At 36.2% G+C, this 24,474-nt stretch overlaps 1 protein-coding gene across 3 annotated transcripts in view; it reads left to right on the forward strand.

Moving 5' to 3' along the window:
* AFTPH (aftiphilin) overlaps positions 1–24,474 on the forward strand; it is a 65,478-nt gene that overhangs the window by 1,079 nt on the left and 39,925 nt on the right. The gene's annotated exons all lie outside the window — the stretch shown is intronic.

Here is a 24,474-nt window from a genome sequence, read left to right on the forward strand (position 1 = left end):
CGCCGTTGGCTCCCCCTGCCTCTCCGCTTCCACCTGCCAAAGCTCCGGCCCGCCGCTCCCTCTCGGGAGCTGTAGAGAAGTTTGGGGCTTTGCTCCGGCTTCCTCTTTTTCCCTCCCCCATCCTCGTGACAGGTGTAAACATTCTGCTTTTCCCAGGCCTGAGGCCGGCTGCGACCGGAGTGTAGCTGCTTCCAAGGGTCTCTGAAGCAAGCTGATTTTGAGTCCTCCAACAGACAGAGGAGAGCCCCAGAGCTCATGCATCCCTTCCTGAAAGGATCTTTTTTGCTTCTTTCTTGCACTCCTCAAGAAATAATCTGCCTCCTCCCCAGATTGCGTTCGCAAAGTTGGACCATTATTCTTTACTCTTCCAGTTTGTCAGGTGCAGTGTGTCTTGCTTGAGCAAAGGACAAGAGTATAGGGTGAACAGTGGTAGGGGTCTTTTCTCCATTAGGAAAGTACTGAGAGTGGCTAGGTTTTTTCTCTTCGTGATTAATGCAAGTTTTAGCTTGGTTTCCCATTGAATCTTCTCTTTGTGGGCCGAGGAAAAGACTAACTCATACTTGTAAATATTGTAGTGGGAAGGGGGCAAATTAAACAAAAGCAGTGGTTCCATATCAGAGTTCTCACTTTAGGGGAAGAAAAGTAACACTTTACTTTTGAACTTTAATCTTCCCTCTTCACTGGCTTCCACGGAGTACATTCTCATACTCCGAATTGGGGGTTTTTGGTTTTTGTGTGTTTATTCTTTTGAGGGTGGGAGGGGTAGACTGTTAGAGCCTTGATGTTACGTTTAATTGTTACTCTCAGTTAACCTTTTAGACATTGGAAAATATGCCAAACTCTAGGGAAACAAATGTTTCAGCATTACTCCATTGATATAATTTGCAGTTTATTTACATTTTTATATGCTTTGCTGGCTTAAATGTTGGCTTTGGTATTAAGTCATTAAGTCATTTTTAACTCTTTGCGGGAGTGTGTTTCTATACAAGAGTACCTGTGGTAGCCTTGTAAATTTTGTCCATGAAGATACCGCACATGGATTTAAAGATCTTGTATAAAATATTTAGCTCTGTAAATGACACCTAGTATATGCTCATCAGACTGATTTCCTTTGTGTAACAATTAGATCTATTAATTGAGCTTCAAAGTATAGATATATTTTAAAACCTTTAAAAAGCTCTTGTGAGAAATTCATTAGAATTTGCATAATATATAGGGCATTTGTGTTTCTGTTTTCTGATTTTTGACCTAGAGACTATTATAAAAATAATCCTGTATCAAATGTGTCCATAATTAGATACTGAGTCCATAATTGCATTAATAAATTTTGCAGAATCCAGTTGTCTTTATGAAAATTTTGTAATCTAGGTGAATCCCATTATAAAACATCGTTTAGAAAATTTTACTTTGTTTTACTTGCAGTTAAAACTTCAGAAAACAAGTGAAATTTGAGTACCAAATGTTTTATTTTTGTGTGAGACGTAAAGTGCTTCCCTTAACAGTTTAAAGTCTTTGAATAGCTTCTCATTGAGGAAGTACTCCTTCTTTCCTAACCCTATCTCCCAAAACTCATAAAAGGAGGCCATTAAGTATTTAAATATTTTTAAACTGTCATAAATTATTTAAATAAATGTTTATATTGTAATTTAATGTTACCTAAAATTTGTAAGTTAAAAAATAAGGACTTTGTTCTCTCTTAGCAGTTTCAGTTCCTCTTTAATTAGGCTAGTGAATCTTTCCAGCCTGAACTTCATAAGTATTCATGGTTTTTTTACACTTGGAAAAATGTCTGTCATTATATGGGTTATATGTATCTATCAATTCGATAATTAGTCTTTTCTCAGAGTGTGTATATAATACAGTCACAGGTGCTTTTACAACTTTATGATAATTGGTAACATTGATATACAGACTTACTATGAGTGAGATACTTATTTAAGTGATTATTTATATAGAGTATGTTAACTCATTTAATCCTCATAACAACCCTATAAACTCATATGTGGTATCCCATTTTTCAGAAAAGAAACTAAGGCACAGATGTTAAGCAACTTGCCTAAGGTCAAACAGCTGGTAACAGACCAGGATATAATATGAAAGTTTTATTTATCATATTTAAGTAGTTTTAATATAGTTTTTAAAACATGCAGATCTATACAATATATTTCCTGGGAATCATGGAATATGTAGCAAAAGTACAAAAGCATTCATGGGAAAGATAAATACAAACTGAGAATAAAAATTACTTCTGAAAAACTGAAGAGGGATAAAGGATCTAGGAAGGACCTGTGTTTTTCAACCATAGCTTTTCTCTTTAGTGTACATTTGAAGCAATTTGATAAAAGATTAAGATTTAACACAGCTAGGTGGTGGGTACTCGATCATTCATTATATTTTTTTCTAAAATTGTGTGCTTGAAATCATAATAAAAGGTCAGTTTTTTTCATTTTAAAGTAAAGCATTACTTTGTCTTTTAGTATTGTGTATTTAAGTAGAGGATAGAGAAGTAGTTAAGTGTTACTTTGTATTGACTTCCCTTTAAAATATAAGGAAGTTCTAACTTGAAAATATTTAAAGAATTGTTCCCCTTCCAAGGTTCCTCTGCAGGAATCTCCCTTGCCTTGGGCTCTCCTCTTATTTCTGTCAACCATCCATAGCCCTGTATCACACTCCTGGTTTCTATTTCTGGCCTTACCCTGGGGTTGGGACACATAGGTCTGGGTTAGACCTATTCCCTGGGAAAAGGAAAAAGTGAGAAACTATACACTGGGGAGGAAGCAGAGAGGTAGGGAATCATGCTCATTAGTTTGGGAGAAAGGAAAATAGGTTTAATGCTCTCTCCTTCTTCAGTCACCACCATCCCTATTTCTAATAACTAAAGAAAACCTTGCAGAGATAAATTGCTAGTAAATTAAAGGTTGTCTGTATGCTCAAAGCTTAATTTATAAGCACTGTTTTGGTGAATAGTTCCCGGAGGAAAATAAAGTAGTAAATTAGAATATATTCACTGTAGGTTCTATTTATGTAAATACTTTTAAAATGCCATAAACCATTTCAACTAAATATCTAACACCATGGTATTCTCTTCCTTTCATTCTTGCTGCGATATATGAGGCCCTGTTGTAGATGCTGGGAGTACTGAAATGAACAAATAAGGAAAAAATTGCCCTTACTGAGCTTCATTTTCTTGCATTTGTGTGTGTGCGTGTGTGTGTGTGTGTATGTGTATGGGGATTAAAAAAAATAAAATACAGAGCTGGCAGATGATATTAAGTATCACAGAGAAAAGCAGTCCATTTGAAGGGGTATGGGATTACAAACTTTTTGTCTTAGAGACAGGAGTGGGAGGTGGTGGTTGTTGGGGCTTGCTGTTTTATGTATGATGGGCTCAGAGGAAGCCTAAGACCTGAAGTTGGTGAGGAGAATACGGGGGAAGAGTGGTAGAAGCAGAAGTATGCCTGGAATATTGGAAGAATTGCAAGGGGGCAAGTAGTATATGTGATCACAGAGTTAGGGTAAGAGGGCAGTGTTGCAGGGCTTTGTAGAAATTGTAATGAATTTGGCTTTTTACTGTGTGAAATGGGAGGCCATTGCAGGGCTTTTGAGTAGAGTTGTGACATAATCTATGTTATAAAAGGATCTGGCTGGGGGGAAAAAAGGATCTGTCTGGCTGCTGTACAAAAAATAGACTATGGGAGTGCAGGAGTGGAAGCAGGAGGATTCTATTAGGAGGTGGTTACAGTGATATGGACAGTTTCTTGAATTGGAACCTCTGGTAATTTCCTCATTGCTAAATTCAAAAAATTTAGAGATACTCTCTTCTGAAAATTCAAGGCCTTCACAGTCAGCTTTTCCAGCATACTGCCTACTTCCTTCATATATCTTACATTCTGACTAAACTATTATGTGACTTACTGTTCTTTGACACTTGCCCCATACTTTATTTTTAGTGCCTGCCATTATCTCTTATCAGTTAAAATCCTTTTAATTTCAAATTCTGTCTCCACAAAACTTTCTCTCATTTTCACCATTCCTCCTCTTCCCAATCAAGTAAGATCTTTTTCTTAGAATCTTTGTAACTATATTTTCCTTCATTTGATGTTTAAATTCTGGCTTGTGTTAATTACTTTTATTTTTCTCTTATGTTGTTTCTTCTAACTAGTTGGCAGTTTTCTTTAAGATTCTGACTCCTTTTATTCATTTCTACCTCTTATGGAACCTAGCAGTTTTGTATGTAGTAGATGCTCAGAAATATAGTTGCAGTTTTCTTTAAGATTGTGACTTCTTTTATTCATTTCTACGTCTTATGGAACCTAGCAGTTTTGTATGTAGTAGATGCTCAGAAATAGTGGGTGTATATATTTTTTAATTTAAAAAAAATTTTTTTAATAAACATATAACGTATTTTTAGCCCCAGGGGTACAGGTCTGTGAATCGCCAGGTTTACACACTTCACAGCACTAATACATATTTTAATTTTTGAAAGTCTTTAATTACAAAGGCATTGTAGAAAATTTGCAAGCAAAAAAAAACGAAGAAAAAATCACATTCCTGCTATTCAAAAAATGGCCTTGTTAACAGTTTAGCATGTATCTTTCCCCACATTATTTGTGTGTGTGTGTGTGTATGTGCGCGCACGCGCGTCTGTGTGTGTGTATTGCCCTTTTAACAAACTGCAGTCTTTCCGTACAGACTGTTTTGTAGGTTGTTTTGTGTTAATCAACTAAATTTCCCTTACCATTTCAGAAAACTTTCATCTAAACTAATACTCAAGGCTATATTCAAGTTTTTCCCCAGGTGGATGTCCCTTTACAGTTGATTTTCCCAAATCAGCATCCACTCCATATTATATTTTTCTGGATATTAAAGTTACAAAAGGATAATATGTTTACTATAGACATTTGAAAAATTTGGAAAAGTATTTAAAGAACATAGGTATGCCCTTAATGACAGGGACTCATCTGTTTTAATGCCTGGCACAGAGTAACACTCAATAAATATTTATTGAAAGGAATAATACATGTTAAAAGGAATATTAGTAATCACACTACAAAGAGATAACCTAACATTTTGGATTGCATTCAGTTTTTCCCCCTGTGGGTATGAGTGTCATATACACGTGTATACATGAATAATACTGTATCTTGGTGAAAAAGTTTGTGGTCTTTGACTTTGTTTTTGGTTATTTCCATAGGACTAAGTCTTAGAAGTGGAGTTACTAAATCAAAGGGGAAACCAGTTGCTTTCCAAGAGATTGTAATAAAATAATTTACCTACAAGCAGTGTTTGAGAGTACCCATCTTCCTTTAATTTCCTCAGGTTATCAGTAAAAATGCACTTTTTAAACTGTTTACCTGAATTTTTATTTTGGATTTAGTGTTTTCAGGAGTTTGGAGTATTTGCATAATTTAAACATTTCTGAATGGTTTAAACAGGAGATGTGTCCTTATTTGATATGAATTTAAAATTGCTTAATGCCATGTTCTTTTTAAAATAACTCTGATTATGTTAGTAAGCTATTTAAGTACAAGAAATACAATATTATCTTCTGGAGCTATGCTGTGCAGTATAATAACCACTAGCCACATGTCACACTTTTTAATAAAGCCAGTCCAAAGTAGATGTGCTCTAAGTTAAAAAACACACCGGGTTTCAAAAACTAATGTTAAGATATCTTTTTTAGGTTGATTATACATTAAAATAATATTTCATATGCTTTGGATTAAGCAAAATATAATTTTATCTGCTTTTTTAATTGACTGTTGGAAGAGTTAAAATTGTATACATGGGTCGTGTCGTATTTCAGTTGGACAGTGCTGCTCTGTAGCATAACACTGACTTATTTTTATATATGGAATAGAAATACGAGATTAATTCACTACTCTGGAAAGCAGTAAAGTTTTTTGAAAATCACTTTTGTATTTCAGGTTGTCAGTATGTGTTTCATAGGATACACAATTTGCACAGTAAACTTTCAAATTATAAGTGTTTGATTACAGACTATAACTTACTGCAGTTCTTATGTTCTGAATGAAATATAGGACTTGGGAGAGGGTGTTAGAAAATTTACGTGAAAATTTGTTCCCTCATCTAAGAATTGAAGGATGTGGGGGAGTGTTTTAGGCAGTGGGACTATAGGTGCAAAGGCCCTGGGGCACAAAACAATGTTTGCCTTTCAATAAATGAAAGAGGGCCTAGTTTAGAGCATTGGAAAAAACAGGGGAAGGGAAGAGGAGGTGACTGGTGAGATAGGAATGGCTTATATAGATTTTATTAAAGATTTTTTTTTATACATATAAAGATTTTTTTAAATCTTTATCACAAGCAGGGAATCAGTGTGATCAGATTGGCTTTTTAGAAGATTACTCAATCAGATTACCTGATTGAATACCAGTCAGGAAGAGGCTGTTAAAATGATAATAGCATCTTAGACCAGAACAAGTCATAGGAGGTGAAAGAAGGCACAGATATTCTAGAATTGAAAGATTTATGAGATAAAAATAATTCTTTAGAAGATAAGTGAAGGTGAGGAGCTTTGGCAGGGGTGGCTCTCATGTTTCTGACTTAGTAACTACTGGGTAGAGGGGCCATTCCCTGAGCTAGAGAGCCCTGGAAGAGGACCAGATTTGAGGAAGAAAAGCTTAAGTTCTGTTACTGTTTAGTTCAGTAGGAGTTGAGGAATTCAATTGGAGAGAACTAGTAGAGAGTAGCCCTGGGAGGTCTGAAGCTCAGGTTTGAGAGTTGGGCTGTAGTGATCAATCTGCGAGTTCTAGAATGTGATAATTAAAGCCTAGATGGATGAGATTGTTTGTGGGGGAAGTTGAGTAAGAAAAGAGCCTGGATGAAACCTGGAAGAAGTTACCCTACTAATTTGAATATGTTCATACTTAAAAAAATCTAAGTTTGTATTGAGACCTGTTTGTAAAAGTGAAAGTAAGGAGTAAATTGGATCGAGTAACTTAAATATTTTTGTTTGACATGTGTGTAACCGAGCAAATAATCTAACACAAGCTTATCTGATTATTTGGAAACATACCTTTTTCCTGCAGTGGAAAACAAACTGGACTTCCCTTATGAACACATTGAAAACAATTAAGAAGTATTGGGTTTTTGGTTACTTTAACAGATAGACCTAAGGAAAAATTATGTAATTCCATAAATACTATTAACTCCATAAATTTTGAAACTCATTTTTAATTTTTTTAAATGTATATGCCTCAAATCAAAAAATCAGTATCTTAATTTAGGGGGAATACTAATGCCTGCTATCACCACTACCATTAGATTGGGTATTGGAGGCATTAGCCAACACAATAAAGAAAAAGAGAAGCATAAGAATTGGAAAGGAAATGGTCAGACTATTCCAGTTTGCTTACGTTGTGCTGGTAAATGTTACAAGTAACATTTACAAGTAATGTTGACCTGGAGTATTTTCAGTTAAAATATTTCTGCTACAGTGACACTCAAAATCTGAGGCATTAATTTCTTTTCAATTTTATAAATAGTACTCAGCAGTTAGAAAATAAGATGGAAGTGGAGACCCCATTTTACATGAGCAGCAAAAAAAAAAAAAAAGATAAAATACCTAACAGAGGGGCGGCTGGGTGGCTCAGTGGGTTAAGGCCTGTGCCTTCGGCTCAGGTCATGATCTCAGGGTTCTGGGAACAAGCCCCATCAGGCTCTCTGCTCAGCAGGGAGCCTGCTTCCCCCCTCTCCCCCCCCACCTGCCTCTGCCTACTTGTGATCTCTGTCAAATAAATAAATAAAATTTAAAAAAAAAACTAACATTTAACAACAAATGTAAAAATTCTGCATTGCTAACATTGAATTTTTATGTTAAATTTAACAATTCTTTGTTTAGGTAATAGAGGATATGATTTTTTTTTTCCAATTTATTTATTTAGAGGATATGATTCTTAATTCACATCTTAGTAGTCTTTAAATGTTAACTTTAAGTTTTTGGGCTGTTTTGTTTTGGCTTTTCTTTTTCTTTTCCTTTTTTTTTTGACAGAGAGAGCACAAGTAGGCAGAGCAATAGGCAGAGGGATTGGGTGATGCAGGCTCCCCGCGGAGCAGAGAGCCCAACATGGGACTTATCCCAATTACAACCTGAGTCAGAGGTAGATGCTCAACTTACTGAGCCACTCACATGCCCCTAAATGTTAACTTTAAATGATACTTTCCAAAGCGAGACTTCTCGGAATAGGATCTTTGATATTTGCATATATCTTAATGAGACCACCATTACTTAAAGAGATAAAGTGAATAATGTTTCTGCTTCACATACCCTCCAAGGTGGGTGTTTTTGTTTTCTTTTTAGTCATTGCTTATGTTTTGTAGTATTTTCTATTTTGCTGTGGTTAATCATCTCTCATCTTAATTGTTTATTATTTGGATGTAGAAATGTTGACCTGGAGTATTTTCAGTTAAAATATTTCTGCTACAGTGACACTCAAAATCTGAGGCATTAATTTCTTTTCTTATGGCTTTTGTTTTTAGTAGCAATTTATAAAAAGTGATGACCTTACATTAAGAGATAAATTAACTCTTTGTACTGGATAGTTTTAATAGCATCTTTGTTCCTTAAAAAAAGAAGAAATATCAAGAGTTTCAGGTATCACATCCAAATTTTCTCTTTCCTGAAGCCCAAACTGGAATGTTTGAATATTCATTACTTTTTAAAAAAAAGGAATATTCATTACTTTTTACCTATAGTCAAGTCATTATTTTTTCTTACTCCTTTCATATTGCAGATGCATTCCACTATATCATAATGAGCCAGCAGATGACAGCTTTCTATCACATTAGGTTTCAGAAGTTTTCCTGAAACTGTGCAGGTGTTGCACCTAAATAAAAAGTATAGATTTTAATCAGATTACCAGTGATCTTGGTTTCTGGAAGTAGAGAAAAGTTTCTTTTGTTGCTCTTCACATTCATTTCTTAATATTCAGCTGCAAGTGAAACAGATTAATTTTTTTAAACATTATTTTTTCCAAGGGTTCTATAACATTTAAATTATATACATAATTGCATCTGTTTCAAGGATTATTACAGTAATTTAAATTTGATCCTTTAAGGAAATTTCCCAAGTTTCATTTAAGAAAAATATCAAAAATTTTGTGAACTCTTAATTCTTGAGTGTGAAATTTCTTTGTAATGGTCTCAGATAAATGTGTATGACAGAACTTTAAGAAACATTTATACATTTAAATCATTTTAAGTAGAGGAAAACTTTTTATAAGAAAAATTACAGTCATTGATTAAATCATTGATTTACCTGTATCAGTTCAGCAGTGAAGTTTATAGACATTTATGTCATCCCCAAGGTAAAAAGTCTGGTGATAGTCTCTTTTTTTTTTTTTTTAAGATTTTATTTATTTATTTGACCGAGATCACAAGTAGGCAGAAAAGCAGGCAAAGAGAGAGGAAGGAAAGCAGGCTCCCCAGTGAGCAGGGAGCCCAATGTGGGGCTCGATCCCAGGACCCTGAGATCATGACCTGAGCTGAAGGTAGAGGCTTTAACCCACTGAGCCAGCCAGGTACCCCTGGTGATAGTCTTATTGTCTGGAAATATAACTCAGTGGCTCTCAATTTTTGCTGACAATCAGCACCATCTTTCAAACTTTTTGAAAAATACCGATCTTTAGGTCCACCTGTTCTATTAAAAAAGGAAAACAATACAGAGCTAAGATTGAGTAGTGTGGGTTTATAGGCTATTGGAAGAGAAAAACAAAGAAACAAATTTGATTTACTTTGTCAGATGTAATAAAAGATGTAGATATAAAGAAGGATTAATTAATTCAGAAAGGCAACCTGACATAGTGAAAAGAATACCGGCTGTAATGTTAGAGCCCTACTTTCCATACTTAGTCTTTATGGGACCTTGAGCAGATTATTTGACCTCTCTGAGTCTGTTTTATTCCTCTATAACAATGGGTGGTTGAGATTAAATTGGATAGTGTATGATTAGCACCAAGCATAGTACCTATGACATAACACCTTGATAAGTATTGGTGATCTCATTTCACAGAAAACTTCATGACTGAATAAGGTTTGAAGGTATAGTAAATGGGTTCTCCAAACAGGTAAGGACAGGAAGTTAGAAAAAATGACATGTAACAACCTAGAGGTAACAGTACCAGTGGAGGAACCAGGGGGTATTTTTGTCTGACTGAAGCAAAGAGAGAGTATCTTAGCCATGTTGGATAAGATAAGAGTTTCAAGTAGACTGTAATAATCCTGGCCAAAAATAATAAGGCCCTTAAAGGAGCTATTGGTCAGGGGATATTAAAACAAATATAGTAAGCAATATAGAAGATTTAATTTGTGGTCGATTAAATTCATGGGATGGGGATGGCAAAGAGGGAGTGGTCAGGAATAACAGTCAGATTTCTGGACTTAGAATTCAGAATGTTGTGTAGGAAGAAGTGGTTTCTGTTCTTTGAGTAGAGGTTGACTTCAGTTTTGGAGTTGGAGAATCTGAACTATCTTTGGGACATCCAGGTAGAGATACTCAGAAAGGCATTTGGGTAGACACATCTGGAGGTTGGAAGGCCTGTAGAGAGAGAGGGCTTTCGGTATTATGAACCTATAAAAACAAAAGGTGGATGAGATCTGTCCAGGATGAGAATATGGGGAGGCCGAGGCCTGGGAGACACTGAAATTTGAGAGGCAAGCAAAAGAAGCAGATCCATTGAAGGAGGAGAAGGCTGTGGTAAGTAAGAGGAGAATCAAGAGAGAATGCCTTTCAGAAATATTTTGCTCACTTAAAAATATGTTATAGAAACATTTCCCAATTAGTAATATAGTCTATTTTTTTATTTACCCTTTTCCTTATTGGTAAATATTTGTTATTTTCAGTTGCTTTTTAAAATATGTAGGAGTTAACATTTTGGAGGAATGATCTTTATATACTTCTGCGAATGCTTCTATAGGATACATTTTTGTGGATGAAATTGTTTAGTCCAAAAAATATGCATTGAAATTTTTGGTATATTGCAGAATTGCCTGGAGTATGAACCAACATTTACTCCCACCAATAGTGTCTTTAATTTTATTCTTAAAGTGGCTTGCTTCCTAGTTTGGGGGTAGTATGAATTTTAAAAACAAATAGTATTTTTTATTACTATGGGTAAAATTCTGTGAAGAGAAAATGAATACTTTCATTTTATCAAATTACTTAGTTCGTTCAAATAATGTAATTAAGAATGCCTTTTGTCATTGTAAGCACCAGATGAAGGAGGAGTTCTTTGTTTTGAAAGAAGCTCTGTTCCCTCCTCTTACATGCTGGAAGCAGTAATTGGATTTAGAGGAAGTGGATCAGAAGGAAAGAGAATGATGGTATTATCGTGAGGGGGATTAAATCTTGAACAAAATTGGTGCGTGCAAACAGTTCTTGTTATGATAGACATACATTATTAACACAAATTCTGTGCTAAGATTTTGCACAGAGATAATTTTGAGGGTTTTTTTCTTGTAGCAAACTTTAAGCAATGCCTGCAAGACTATAAAATGAGCTTCCTATAAAACTGATCGTAAGAGAATAGATGTTTTAGAAAATATAATAGAAATACTGCAGAAGTTTTAAGTCAGCTTAAATCCTGCTGCTTAAATAATTTAAAGGTAAAAAATATGGACAAATTTCCAGGTTGTTTTTTTTTTAATTGATTACTTGACATTGTTCATAACATCTATATAGAGGGACCCTAACCTTAGTGGTACTAGTAGTAGTTAGAGGAAATTGTGAGTTTTTTTTTTTTTAATTCTTCAGTGTCCTTTTTGTCTTTTTTTTTTTTTTTACTTTGCGTTATGACCTATTCCTGGTTTATAAATTTAAGTTTATAAAATCAGTTTAGGTGATCCTGACCAGCTTTTAAGAAAAAATGGTATAGAACTATCAAGAGTACCCAGAGAATAAGGGTAAGTACTGTTTGGTGAAATTCTTTTTACCCTTTAGCCTTTCTACCTCTCAGGAGAAAGTAAAACTTTAAACCAAGAAACAACACTATTGAAAGGTCAACCACCTAGAATTTGTTTGCTAAGAGAATTCCTTCCATAGTTTCCATGAAGGTTATCAGTATAGGGGACCCTACTTGTGGCATTGCCTGTGTATATCACACACACATACACTCCTGAGCACTGTTTTGGAGTGTGTTTATATTTGATTTTTCACATATACGAAACTTCTGTTTTATAATAACTCACCCCAAGAATGTCATTATTTGTTGCTATTTGTGAATGACTTATGGCTCTTTTTAAGTCTGGTTCATCATCTGGTTTCCTTCTCACATGTTTCTAGGTTATCTTTTTCTCAATTGATGGGTGGTCAGGGAACAAATTAAAGTAACAAGTAGCACTTAGCAAAGACAATTTGTGAGGTAAATCTGCTATTACATAGGTCATATTTTAAAGCCAAATTTGTGAGTTATAGGTTATGTAGGACATAGCACCCTTTCTCATTAGCTCAGATAATTGAATTTTAACTGCATTTGGTTGCAATCTTAGAACTATACTAGGTGGTTTTTTTTCTAAAAGGTGAGCTGCTCTCATAATAGGCATTTAGTAGAGAGTAGCACTATCAGGAAGGGCAGCTGCCAGAGACCTGCCAACATGTATGTATTTTAGTTCCAGACTAGAGGGGGGGTTTTCTGTATTGAAAGTCCACAAAGTAGGTTTTGTGTTTTGGGGTTTTATTTTTTTCAGAATACCATGGGATCTTGAGGTTTAAACTCATCAGTCTTGGCCAGAATTTAAATCTAAAGCTTTACAGCAAGAAATTTCTTTCAAAACATGTCAGCTATTCATGCCAGCTGATTGCAAATCTGTGGGAAATTTTACATGGAGCATTAAAGTTGCTGGGAGCAGAGAACAAGAGCAGGGGAAATTAGTTGGGCCATCCAGAGTCTCATCACGCTCTGGAGACACCAGCTGACACCTCCACTTAGGGTGTGAAACTGCCTCAAATCAGAGAGTCATACTAGTTGGTCTATTCAAAACTCATGAACAAAAATTTGTCCTTCAGCTGATTTTTTTTTCTCCTAGCTTGCATATAAGTACTACCCCTCTCAACATTTCTCTTTTTTCAAACAGGTGCAGCACAAATGATTGGGTTTGCTCTCTTTTACATGTGTTACATTTCAGACCAGTCTCTCTCAGATCACACTTACTACCTTAACTGAACTTTGGTGTTTCCTAACTTGGTGGAGCACCAGAGCTAGGGTTTAGAAACCTAGTGCGAGGTGGAGGAGGAGACAGTTCACAAGTGGTCATTGGAGTAAATGTCCCAGCAAGAACAATAATCATGTTTTCAGTTCCTCCCGTGCACCAGGCCCTGAGGATGCAGTGGCTGACAACAGAGGCCTGCCTATTCCTGCACAACATTTCCAGTCTTTTGAGCTCAAGTAAAGTACCTCTTGCAAGAGCAGTTTTCAGTGGAGTGGTAGGACAGAAGCCAGATTGTGCTGGATTGAGGGAGTGAGTGGGAGGTTAGGAAGTAGAGATAGCAAAAAGAAGCTTGATATGGTGAGGAGGAGGGGAGGTAGAAGGACGCAGAAGGGAGGAGTTTGTTTTGTTTTGCTCTGATTTGTTTTGAGATTGGAAGACTCTTGAACCTTCACAAGCTTGATGAGAAAGCATCAGTAGTAATGGAGAAATTCAAAGGGTCCTTTGAGCAAGCAGTTCAGAGAACAGAAGGTCCAGGGGTTATCTGTAGACAATATTGTAGATGTAAGCAAGATTTTAGTGAAAGGACATGAAACTGAAGTAGTTCCTGCTTTTAGATTCTGTTTTCATTGTTGAAAAGATTCGGGGTTATTAGAGGGAAAATTAGAGTGGCTAGTTTATTCTGTAACTGTAGTAAGAGCAGAGAGTACTGGGGAAAAAAGTGTTTACCAGGGCTAATGCATCTATCACTGCTGCTTCTGTTTCGTTATCTTTGTTGCCAGCAGTTATCCAATATCATTTATTCATTTTCAAGTTGAAGTACCTTTTGGGGAATAATAGTAATCTCTCAAATATGGTCAGTTGATATAATGAATTAAAGGTGAAACAGTTTCAGATGTTTTTATTTATCTTGTTTAATTTTTACTCTGGGACCATACAAACACAAATAAAAAGCCTTATGGATTTATGTAAAAAGTTAAATATACAGTAAAAGGAAAGCTCTTTCTTAGGAATTTTTGAGAACTGCCTTTTGTAAAATAGTAACTCTTACTGCTTTTTAGCAACATTCATTGAAGAGTGAGTGTGAGTTGCTGCTTATGTCCTCATTTACATTGTACATATGATATTTGTACTTTCGTGAATCATCCTTATTGACATCAAAATCAGGAAGACAAAATTTGGTTGTCATTTTTGGCAGTCTGGCCTTTTGAGGGTAATCAGCTTAGTTATAAAGATATTTTGCTGCTTGTTTCATTCTTCACCACATTTTTACTACTGTGTACATTAATACTAAAAGAAAACACTCACCTCCTGGCATTTTTGTTGGTTATTGGATTGTAAGCATCTTTTTTCTCCTTCCAAATTATTGTGGAAGTTTCAGAAACATTTTTCTGAACAACTCAGAAACCTTTAAGGGATGATTCTTGTAATTCCAGTATTTGCTCTCAATTATTTCTCAATTATTTTAACATTTTTCAATTATTTATTAGCTTGTGACTGATTCACCGCTTAGTAATTACACTACCATGAGGGATTATTTAGCGTTTTAAGCTTTTATTTGTAAAATGAAGATAATAATCCCTATCTCATCGCATAGTATGAGGACTAAGTGAAATAATTGATAAATGCTTTTCACATAGTTTCAACACATAGCGTTGAATAAATGTTAACTTGATACTGGTGTAAGCAGAAAATGAAAGCACTTGGAATATACTGTTTGTTGAATGAATGCTTTATTTATTTATTTAGATTTTATTTATTTTTTTGAGGGAGAGAGAGAGAGAGAGAAAGCACAAGCAAGGTGGAGAAGCAGAGGGTGAGGGAGAATCAGACTCCTGGCTAAGCAGGTAGTCCGCCCCACAAGCGTCTCAATCCCAGGACCCTGGGATCCTGACTTGAGCTGAAGGCAACGCTTAACCAACTGAGTCACCCAGACGCCCCTCAACAAATATTTTAAACAACACTGCATGTTGGCAGTTGATGTCTATGATGTCTTGGATTTTTGTTTTTAAATTGGCAAGTTTATTAGGAATTACAAGATCTCTTAAAAATACTCAGCTTCAGAATTAGTGGAAATTTGATTAAATAGCCTTAAGTTTGCAGCTTATGTTAAATGGAGTCCTACAAAACAACAACAACAAAACTTTTCTCAGTTCTTAGCTAAAAAGCATCTCTTTTTAGGGGCTTTCCTTGTTTTGTTAACGACCATAGAGCTAATATAATATGCTGAGGACAAATCACTCAAAAAGGAAGAATGAAAATGATTATTCTTGTAGATTTTCAGTTTTAGAAGCATGAAAACTTCTGTGATATCACGCATGGTCCAGTCATCTCTAGATATATCAAAAGCCAGAAAGGTAACTAAAATTCATATCTTTGTATCACTCAAAAGAAGGGCTGTTTCTGTGCTCGCTTCGGCAGCACATATACTAAAAGAAGGGCTGTTTCTGAGACAAGGTAATGAGATGACTCTTAAGCAGAATGTAGGCTGGGCAGGTTCATTGACAGTATATTTTGATAGTTATCTTAAAACTCCTGTGAGGATATTATAGTAACGATTTGAATAATTTGGACTACTGGAATAGCAGGCAACAATTGTAATGCAAATCAATGTTGTTAATTGCTTATGTAACATTTTCATTCATTTTTCTAAAGAAAATACACATTTTTTTTCCCCATCACTCACCCAAATGAATTGACAAGTGACTCATTGAAAACTTGAGACATCATGGTAAGAAGCTAACAGTTTTTTTGTGTGTGTGATCTGTTAACTGAACCTTGGTGGTGTAGTTTGTACTACTTAAAGCTTGTAGCACAACTTCAGACATGGTTGTCTGTCTTTTCTTTTTTCTTACCACCATCCTTCTGCTTATATGTGTTCTCCATTACCCCCACCCGCATTCCAGTCCAGTAAAACTAAGTTTGGAATGTAAGGTCCTCAATAAAGCTGGGGATGGTATAATCTGGGTATGCTTATCTGGCCTTGAAAGTTGATGTACATATTGATGCAGCTTGGCTGGTGCCCTGTAAAACATGGGAATTTCTTTCCTGGTGAGTTTTTAGCTTGTCTGGAAGGTTCTCCCAGTGTTTGAATCTGGGAAATTCCTAAAGGGGCTCTCAGACCTTACCTCTGCCACCAAATGTGAGTCCAAAGACCCTTAAGATCGTTAATACTCTATGTGAATGATGGATGATAAAGGGGTGGCCAAGGATGAACTCTATCTCAGAGGCATATATATCCCAACGAGGTACCTTCTTAGAAGCCTTTATTCTTGTGGTCTTTTCTCTAAATGGATAGTAGTAGCTACAGCCAGTTTACTTCAGTTACTAGTGAGGACTTCGGGGTCGTATTCTCTTGTTCCTCACAAAACCTTGATTCCTTTAATAGACTGCTACTAGCCTCTGAACTACCAGTGGTTCAGAGGCTATGGTTTCAGTCCTTCAACCTTGAGCATTGTTTCATATTTTCCAGGGATGGGTTCTAGAAATTGGCAATATAGGCAATGTCCTGTATCTTTAGTGTGGTTAGTAATATTTTTCTTAAGTGACTTATTCTTTCATTGACCTTTTAAAGTATATGCAGAGTCATGTGAATGTTTTTGGCAACTAAGCAAACATTGGCTTAGATTTTTGTTAAGGGTAGATTATGGTTTGAACCACAAACTTGGTGTAAGTTAAAATGTAATGATAGTTGATAATTTGCTGAGGTACAGAATGTGCCAGGTACTGAAGGTCTGTTATCTGTAATCCTCACAACAGCATTTGAAGGGAGAAGCTGCTAGCCCTTCTTCATAGATAGGAAACTAAAGCTCAAGGAAGACAAACTCACACAATTAGTAAATGAGGAAACTAGAATCTGAACCTAGTATCTATCTGTCTCCAAGTCCAAGATCTTTCTCCTATACCATGCTACCTTTTTTTTTTTTTAAGATTTTATTTATTTATTTGACAGGCAGAGGCCACAGGCAGGCGGGGGGGGGGGGAGCAGGCTCCCCGCTGAGCAGAGAGCCCAATGTGGGGCTCAATCCCGGGACCCTGGGATCATGACCTGAGCCGAAGGCAGAGGCTTTAACCCACTGAGCCACCCAGGCACCCCACCATGCTACCTTTTGAGACATACATATATCACCTTAAATCTCAGAGGTAGGCAAAGTATAAATAAGCAAAACTTTTTTTTAGTAGCATAGTATGCTTATTATTATGGTCCCATGTGCATTCACTTGTAATATAATTGTTGTTAATCTAAGTATATTGATTTTCTGAGAAACACTTTTTGTTTTTTATTGTAGCATACATACAGCAAAGTGTATGAGTCTTAAATGTATAATGGGATGAATTTTTACAAATATATGTGCCTGTAACTAGTACTAGGATCAAGAGATAACATTATTAGCTCCCACCAGGTTCTTTTATACCCCCTTCCAGTCAATATTGTACTTGCTATAGGTACCCCTATTCTGAATTATCACCATAGTTTAGTTTTGCCATGCCCAGAAATGGAATCACACAATATATATTTTGTGTGTGTATATATCTGGTTTCTTTGATACATCATGTCTGTAATAGTCATCGATTTTTTTAAAAAGATTATTTATTCACTTGACAGCGATCACAAGTAGGCAGAGAGAGAGAGAGAGAGAGAGAGAGAGAGAAGCAGGCTCCCTGCTGAACAAAAAGCCCAATGTGGGGCTCAATCCCAGGACCCTGAGACCATGAACTGAGCCGAAGGCAAAGTCTTAACCCACAGCGCCACCCAGGCGCCGCAGTCATCCATGTCTTTATTTTTTTTTTTTTTAAAGAATTTATTTATTTATTTGTCAGAGAGAGAGAGAGAGAGAGAGAGAGGGAGGGAGGGAGAACACAAGCAGGCATAGCGGCAGGCAGAGGCAGAGAGAGAAGAAGCAGGCTCCCCGCTGAACAAGGAGCCCGATGCGGAACTTGATCCAAGGACCTCTGGGCTCATGACCTGAGCTGAAGGCAGCGGCCCAACCAGCTGAGCCACCCAGTCGTCCCCATCCATGTTTTTAAATGTAATAATAATCCATAATGTAAGCCATTGTGTGTGTGTGTGTGTGTGTGTGTATATAATATATATAATATATGTGTGTATTATATATATAATATATATTATATATATAATATATGTGTGTATACATATAATATATGTATAATATATATGTGGCACATATATATGTGCCATGATTCATTTTAACCATTCTGCTGATGGACACTTGAGTTATTTTTAGCTAAGAATAAAGTCATGAACAGTCTTGTATATGCCTTCAGTGCCTATATGTACTCACTTTTGTAAAGTACATACCTGATACAGTGTTAGTAAATACTGCCAGTTTTCCAAATGGGTATACCAGTTTACACTCCAGCCATTAAAATATGAGAATACCAGTTCATATTATTGCCATTGGTAGCTATGATTAAAATTGTTTTAATTTTAGCTGTTCTTGTGGGTGTATAGTAGTGTCTTACTGTGATTTTAGAGTACATTTCCCTGATGACTTTTCATATGCTTACTGGCTGTTTGGATAATCTCTTTTGTGACTTACCTGTTTTAGTATTTGGCAATTTTTCTGTTGGGTTGTCTCACATTGATTTGTAGGAATTCTGTATATATTCTGACTATGAGTTCTTTGACAGTTATGTATACCATAGATACCTTCTCCCAGGCAGTGGCTTGCCTTTTCACTCTCTTAATGTTCTTTTTTTTTTTTTTTTAAATTTTATTTTTTTGACAGAGAGGGAGATCACAAGTAGGCAGAGAGAGATGGGGAAGCCAGCTCCCTGCTGAGCAGAGAGCCCAATGCTGGGGGCAATCCCAGGACCCTGAGATCATGACCTGAGCTGAAGGCAGAGGCTTAATCCACTGAGCTACCCAGGTGCCCCTCTTAATGTTGTTTTTAGGTGAACAGAAGTTTTAAATCTTAATGAAGTCCAGTGTATCATTTTTATCTTTTGTGATTATTGCTTTCTATGCCCTATTTAAAATAGCCTGCCTTCTCTAAGGTCATGAAAATAATCTCAACTTCTCTTCTAGAACATTGATTGTTTTCACATCTTTCACATTTAGGCCTACAGTCTTGTCTGGAGCTGATTTTTCTGTGAGTTACTATGTAGAATCAAAGATTTGTTTCCCCTGTGTAGGTTTTCACTTGATCCAGCACAATTTGTTAAAAAAAAAAAGGCTTGTCCTTTCCGCCTCCACACTGCAGTGGCATTTTTGTTATCACATGACACGTAGCTTTAAACCAGGTCTTGATATCTGGTAACTTAAGTGCTCCAACTTTGTTCCTTTTGGGAAACTATTTTTAAATTGCCTGGTAGTTTTAGAAGATAGTTAGCCCCATTCCTCCTTTCATTCCTCTGTGTTACCAAGCTTTCCACTTGACCCCAGGGTTTTCAACCTACAGACCTACCACCTCTTCTTTTCCATGACCATTTCAGACCTGAGGCTAGAACTCCTTGAGCAGGTGCAACTTTTTTTCTTATGAGAGATTAATATTGAATCACTTTCACCCATTGTATGCCTTGTTACCCAGGCTGTTAATCTGGCACAGGACTCAGGGTTCCACTGCTGATTGCTAATAGGATTGTGGATTATTCCCCTGGCCCCTCTGTATTGGACTCCTATAAGAATTACCAAACCAAAGATCCTTTGGTTTTCATGGTTTGTAACCCTGAAGATCATCTTTGATTTGCATTTTTATTTACTGTTTTTCACTTATGTTGTCCCCTAGGTCTGTATTAAGGATGTGATTTCTGATGGACAGATCTCCAAAGTGTAGAAGGTCTGCCAGATTCTCTATCTGCATGCTCTAACTTGAGGATACCCCATTTATTACCCAAGCATGAAAGCCCCGTGTCTACTTTTTGTGTATCCTATAGCTTGAATCTTTCCTAGATACCCCCATTACTTGTTTAAACAATTACTTGTTTAAGAGGTCTTGGAATAAGCAGGCATAAAAATGGGAAGTTGAACACAGCTTCCTACACACACATACTCACGTGCATGTGTTTGTTAAGATTATAAAATTAGAGAATTTCTTGTGGTGTGAAGTAAGTAGTCCATTAAGAGGGATGAAGAAATATTTATTAAGGTTGTTGTGTGCCAGGCACAGTATTAAAGTAGCTCATCTAGCTCTTTTTCCTGTTAAGGAATAGCCATTTAAAGTCCATATTTTCTGTGTTTAAAAAAGAAGAATTTGTCTTAAGTCAGACTTAATATGCTAATTAATCATACAGCTACTTCAATTAACACATAATGCTTCAACTAACAAATTTTACTGCGTTGGAAAGTTTCAAGCCTCCTCCCCTCTGGCTGGTTGGCATTCTTTTTTGTTGTTGTTGTTTTAAGATTTTATTTATTTATCAGAGAGAGAGAGGGGAGAGAGCGAGCACAGGCACACAGAATGGCAGGCAGAGGGAGAAGCAGGCTCCCTGCTGAGCAAGGAGCCCGATGCGGGACTCGATCCCAGGACGCTGGGACCATGACCTGAGCCGAAGGCAGCTGTTTAACCAACTGAGCCACCCAGGCGTCCCCTGGCTGGTTGGCATTCTTAACTGAAACTTGAGAATAGCATTCTCTTAGATTTTTGAAGGGTAAATTGGACCAAAGCCAAGACCTGCTGAAGGGGAATGTGTAGCCCAAGTTCTTCCCATGGGAGGCTGACAGAGTCTGTTGCATCTAGAAAGAGAAAGAGAGTACTTTTTCAAGATGTGACAAGAAGTAGTATTTTCTGTGTTGTTGGTTTGATTACAAAGTTTCTGATTCAGATCTTGGTATTTCCTTAACATCTGAATTTGAAAAAAGCTTAAGCTAAGTAAAATATTTAATTTTTCAAATAATGAAAAGTTTTAAGAAAAGTAGTAGGTTAACCATGAACAGATTGTACTGATAAGAAACATCACATGGGATGCCTGGGTGGCTCAGTTGGTTAAGGTGGTTCTTTAAAAAGTAAAATATTATGGGGGCACCTGGGTGGCTCAGTTAAGGGTCTGCCTTCAGCTCATGTCCTGGAATCAAGTCCCACATCCCCCATCAGGCTCCTTGCTCAGTGGGGAGCCCGCTGCTCTCCCTGCTTGTGTGCTCACGCTCTCTGACAAATACATAAAGTCTTAAAAAAAAAGGTAAAGTATTATGAGTATTATGGAAGGTAAAATGGTACAGCACTCTGAAAAATAGGCATTTACAAAACTAAACATGCACTTACCATAGAGCCCAGTAATCACACTTTTTGGTACTTGTCCAGAAAATAAGAACTTAGGTTAACACAAAAACCTGTACATAAATGTTGTCATCGTCTTTAATATGTGTACTGTTTAAATATGCTACTGATACATATATTATTAATGTAGTTTATGTACTATTTATAATATCGGAAATAACCCATACGTCATTTAGTTGATGAGTAGTTGAACAAACTGGTATATCTGTACCATAGAATACTACTTAGCAATAAAAATAATTGACCTACTGATACATGCAATAACCAGGATGGACCTTAAGGGCATTATACTTAGTGAAAAAAGTCACCTTCAAGAGGTTACATACTATATAATTTCATTTACATAACACTTTTGAAATGACAAAACTATGGAGGTGGAAGACAAATCAGTGGTTGCGCAGGGATGGGGTGCAGGAGAGGGAGCAGTTCTGTATCTTGGTAGTTGTGATAGTTACACCAATCGGTACATAGGATAAAATTGAACAGAACTACACACAGACACAAGTGGATGCAAGTTTTTGTTTTGTTTTATAAAGGTGAAGACTGAATAAGGTCTGTAGTCTAGTTAATAGTACTGTGCCAACATGGTCAATTTCCAGGTTTGCTATTGTACCAGAACTATATACGATTCACCATTAGGGGAGCTAGACAAAGGGTGTGCCTACTATTTTCACCTCTCCCAAGTATGTTAGTGTGCATTTCTGACAACCAAAGACATTTTCCTGCATAACCACAATACTACCCTTAAAATCAAGAAATTAGCATCAACACCTTGCTCTTGGCTTCTGTTCAGGTTTCACAGTTGTCCCAATAATGACCTGTATAGAAAGGGAAGCCAGTTGAAAATCAGGTGTTGAATTTACTTGTCATGTCTCTTTAGTCATCTTCAATTTGGAAGAGTTCTTAAGATTTTCCTTAATTTTCATGACATTGATACTTTTGAAGATCACAGGCCAGTTGTTTGTAGACTGTCTTTCAATATGAATTTGTCTGAAGTTTCCTCATGAATAGATTGAGGGTGTGTGTTTGGGGCAGCAATTATTCCAGGAGTGGTCTGGTGTTCTTGTTGCATCTTGTCAGATGATAAATACATGATTTCAGTATTTCCATTACTAATGATATTCACTTTGATCATTTGATGAAGTGTCACCCTCCACCACTGTAAAGTTACACTTTTTTCCTTTGTAATTGAGTATGTTTTGGGAAGGTATTTTGAAGCTTCAGTTATCTTATATTTATATCTGGGAACTGAGAGTAGTTTCTTTTATTCAGTAGATTATAATCCAATATTATCTTTATTTTGATGCTCAAGTTGTCACTGATTTTACCACTGAGAATTCCTTTAAGCTGGCTTTTGTATCCTTTTGACATGTTGCCATCATTATGGATGCTTTTAAACTAAAAAAAAAGAAGAAGAAGAAGAAGAAGAATCATGATATTAATGGCTACATAGTATCCTACTGGAAGGACAAAGCATGATTGCTTAAACAATCCCTTGGAGCATTTTGTTTTACTTTTAAGGGGGAAAAAAAAAAGCAGTTTGTATAGTATAGCCAGATTGCCTTCTGGAAGCCTTCTAACAATTTACACACCCACCAGCAATATGTGTGTGCAAATGGCCTTTTCTCCACACATTCATTAACAATCAGAGAATTTTTAAAAATAGGAACTTCATAATCATAAGGAAACTGTTAGAGGTCAAATTACCCTGTATACCTAAATATTGGAAGGGGTTATCAGGACTCTGGACAAAGGAGGAAAGTAGGGCTTACATGTATCTTTTACTGTTATTTTCCTTTTCTCTTTAAATCAGCAGAAAAGAAGGTATTTCAGAAGTAAAGCCATCATTTTCTTCTTTATGATGCTGATTTTATAAGGAGGGCAGTTTAAAATAGATATATTACCATGAAATCTTTTTCTTATGATTTGTTCAATTTCTTTCAAATAACTCTCAGTGACAGACCAGTCATTGACCTCAAAGATCCTTCTCAAAATTCTGAAGCCATTCTCTACTAACCAATTGTGTGACTTTGGGAAAGTTGCTTACCAGTAGGCCTCATTTTCTTCATATCTAATTAAATTAAATGGCTTCTAAGGTACCTTCTTCCTATAGCTAGAAAATCTTATGAAATTTTATTCTGAGAGTTGGAAGAAAGTGGTGGTTTTGTTTTTTGAGTTTACAAAACTGGTTGACTGTTAGAGTAAAATACTTTCTTCATGTATCTAATTTTGCAACTGTGAATTGCAGGAATATTCCTTGGGCTTCAGTTCATTGGAAGTATCAATTTATGGGCTGGTTTTATTCTAGGACTTTTGTTGTTAATTCTGCCTTTGCTTTTAATGTAAATCTGTCTTGTGGCCCTATTGACTTTTTATTACAAAGGAACAAGATAATCCAGATAGAGATTCCATTTGGGAGTTAAATGTCTATAGAAAAAAGGTATGAACTAATGAGTATAGGAAGGATTATTCAGTAAATGGGATTATGATAATTGCTTGGCTATTTAGAAAAAAAGTTACTTAGACCTTTGCCTTAGATCACATACCAAAATAAATTCTAGATGTATTAAAAACTAACTGCAGGGACACCTGGGTGCCTCAGTGGGTTAAGCCTCTGCTTTCAGCCCAGGTCATGGCCCAGGTCATGATCTCAGGGTCCTGGGATCGAGCCCTTCATCAGGCTCTCTGCTCAGCAGGGAGCCTGCTTTCCCCTGTCTATCTGCCTGCCTCTCTGTCTACTTGTGATCCCTCTCTCTGTGTCAAATAAATAAATAAAATCTTTAAAAAAAAAAAAACTAACTGCGGCAACAGATGAATCACTGAACGCTACATCAGAAACTAATGATGCACCTATATGTTGGCTAATTGAGTTTAAATTTTAAGAAAACCAACTAAAAGTAAAAAAAAAAAGGAATATTAAATCTCAAGCTTATATGAAAGCAAAATAATGAAAATTACTAATGAAAAGTTGATCAGTTTGTCCCCTGAAAAATTAAACTTTGGAAAACAGTTTGGCAGTTTCTCATAAAGTTAAACTTATACTTACTGTAACCAAGCATTTGCACTCTTGAGAATT

Source organism: Neovison vison, chromosome 8 (assembly GCF_020171115.1).
Source record: "Neovison vison isolate M4711 chromosome 8, ASM_NN_V1, whole genome shotgun sequence".
Taxonomy (NCBI): domain Eukaryota; kingdom Metazoa; phylum Chordata; class Mammalia; order Carnivora; family Mustelidae; genus Neogale; species Neogale vison.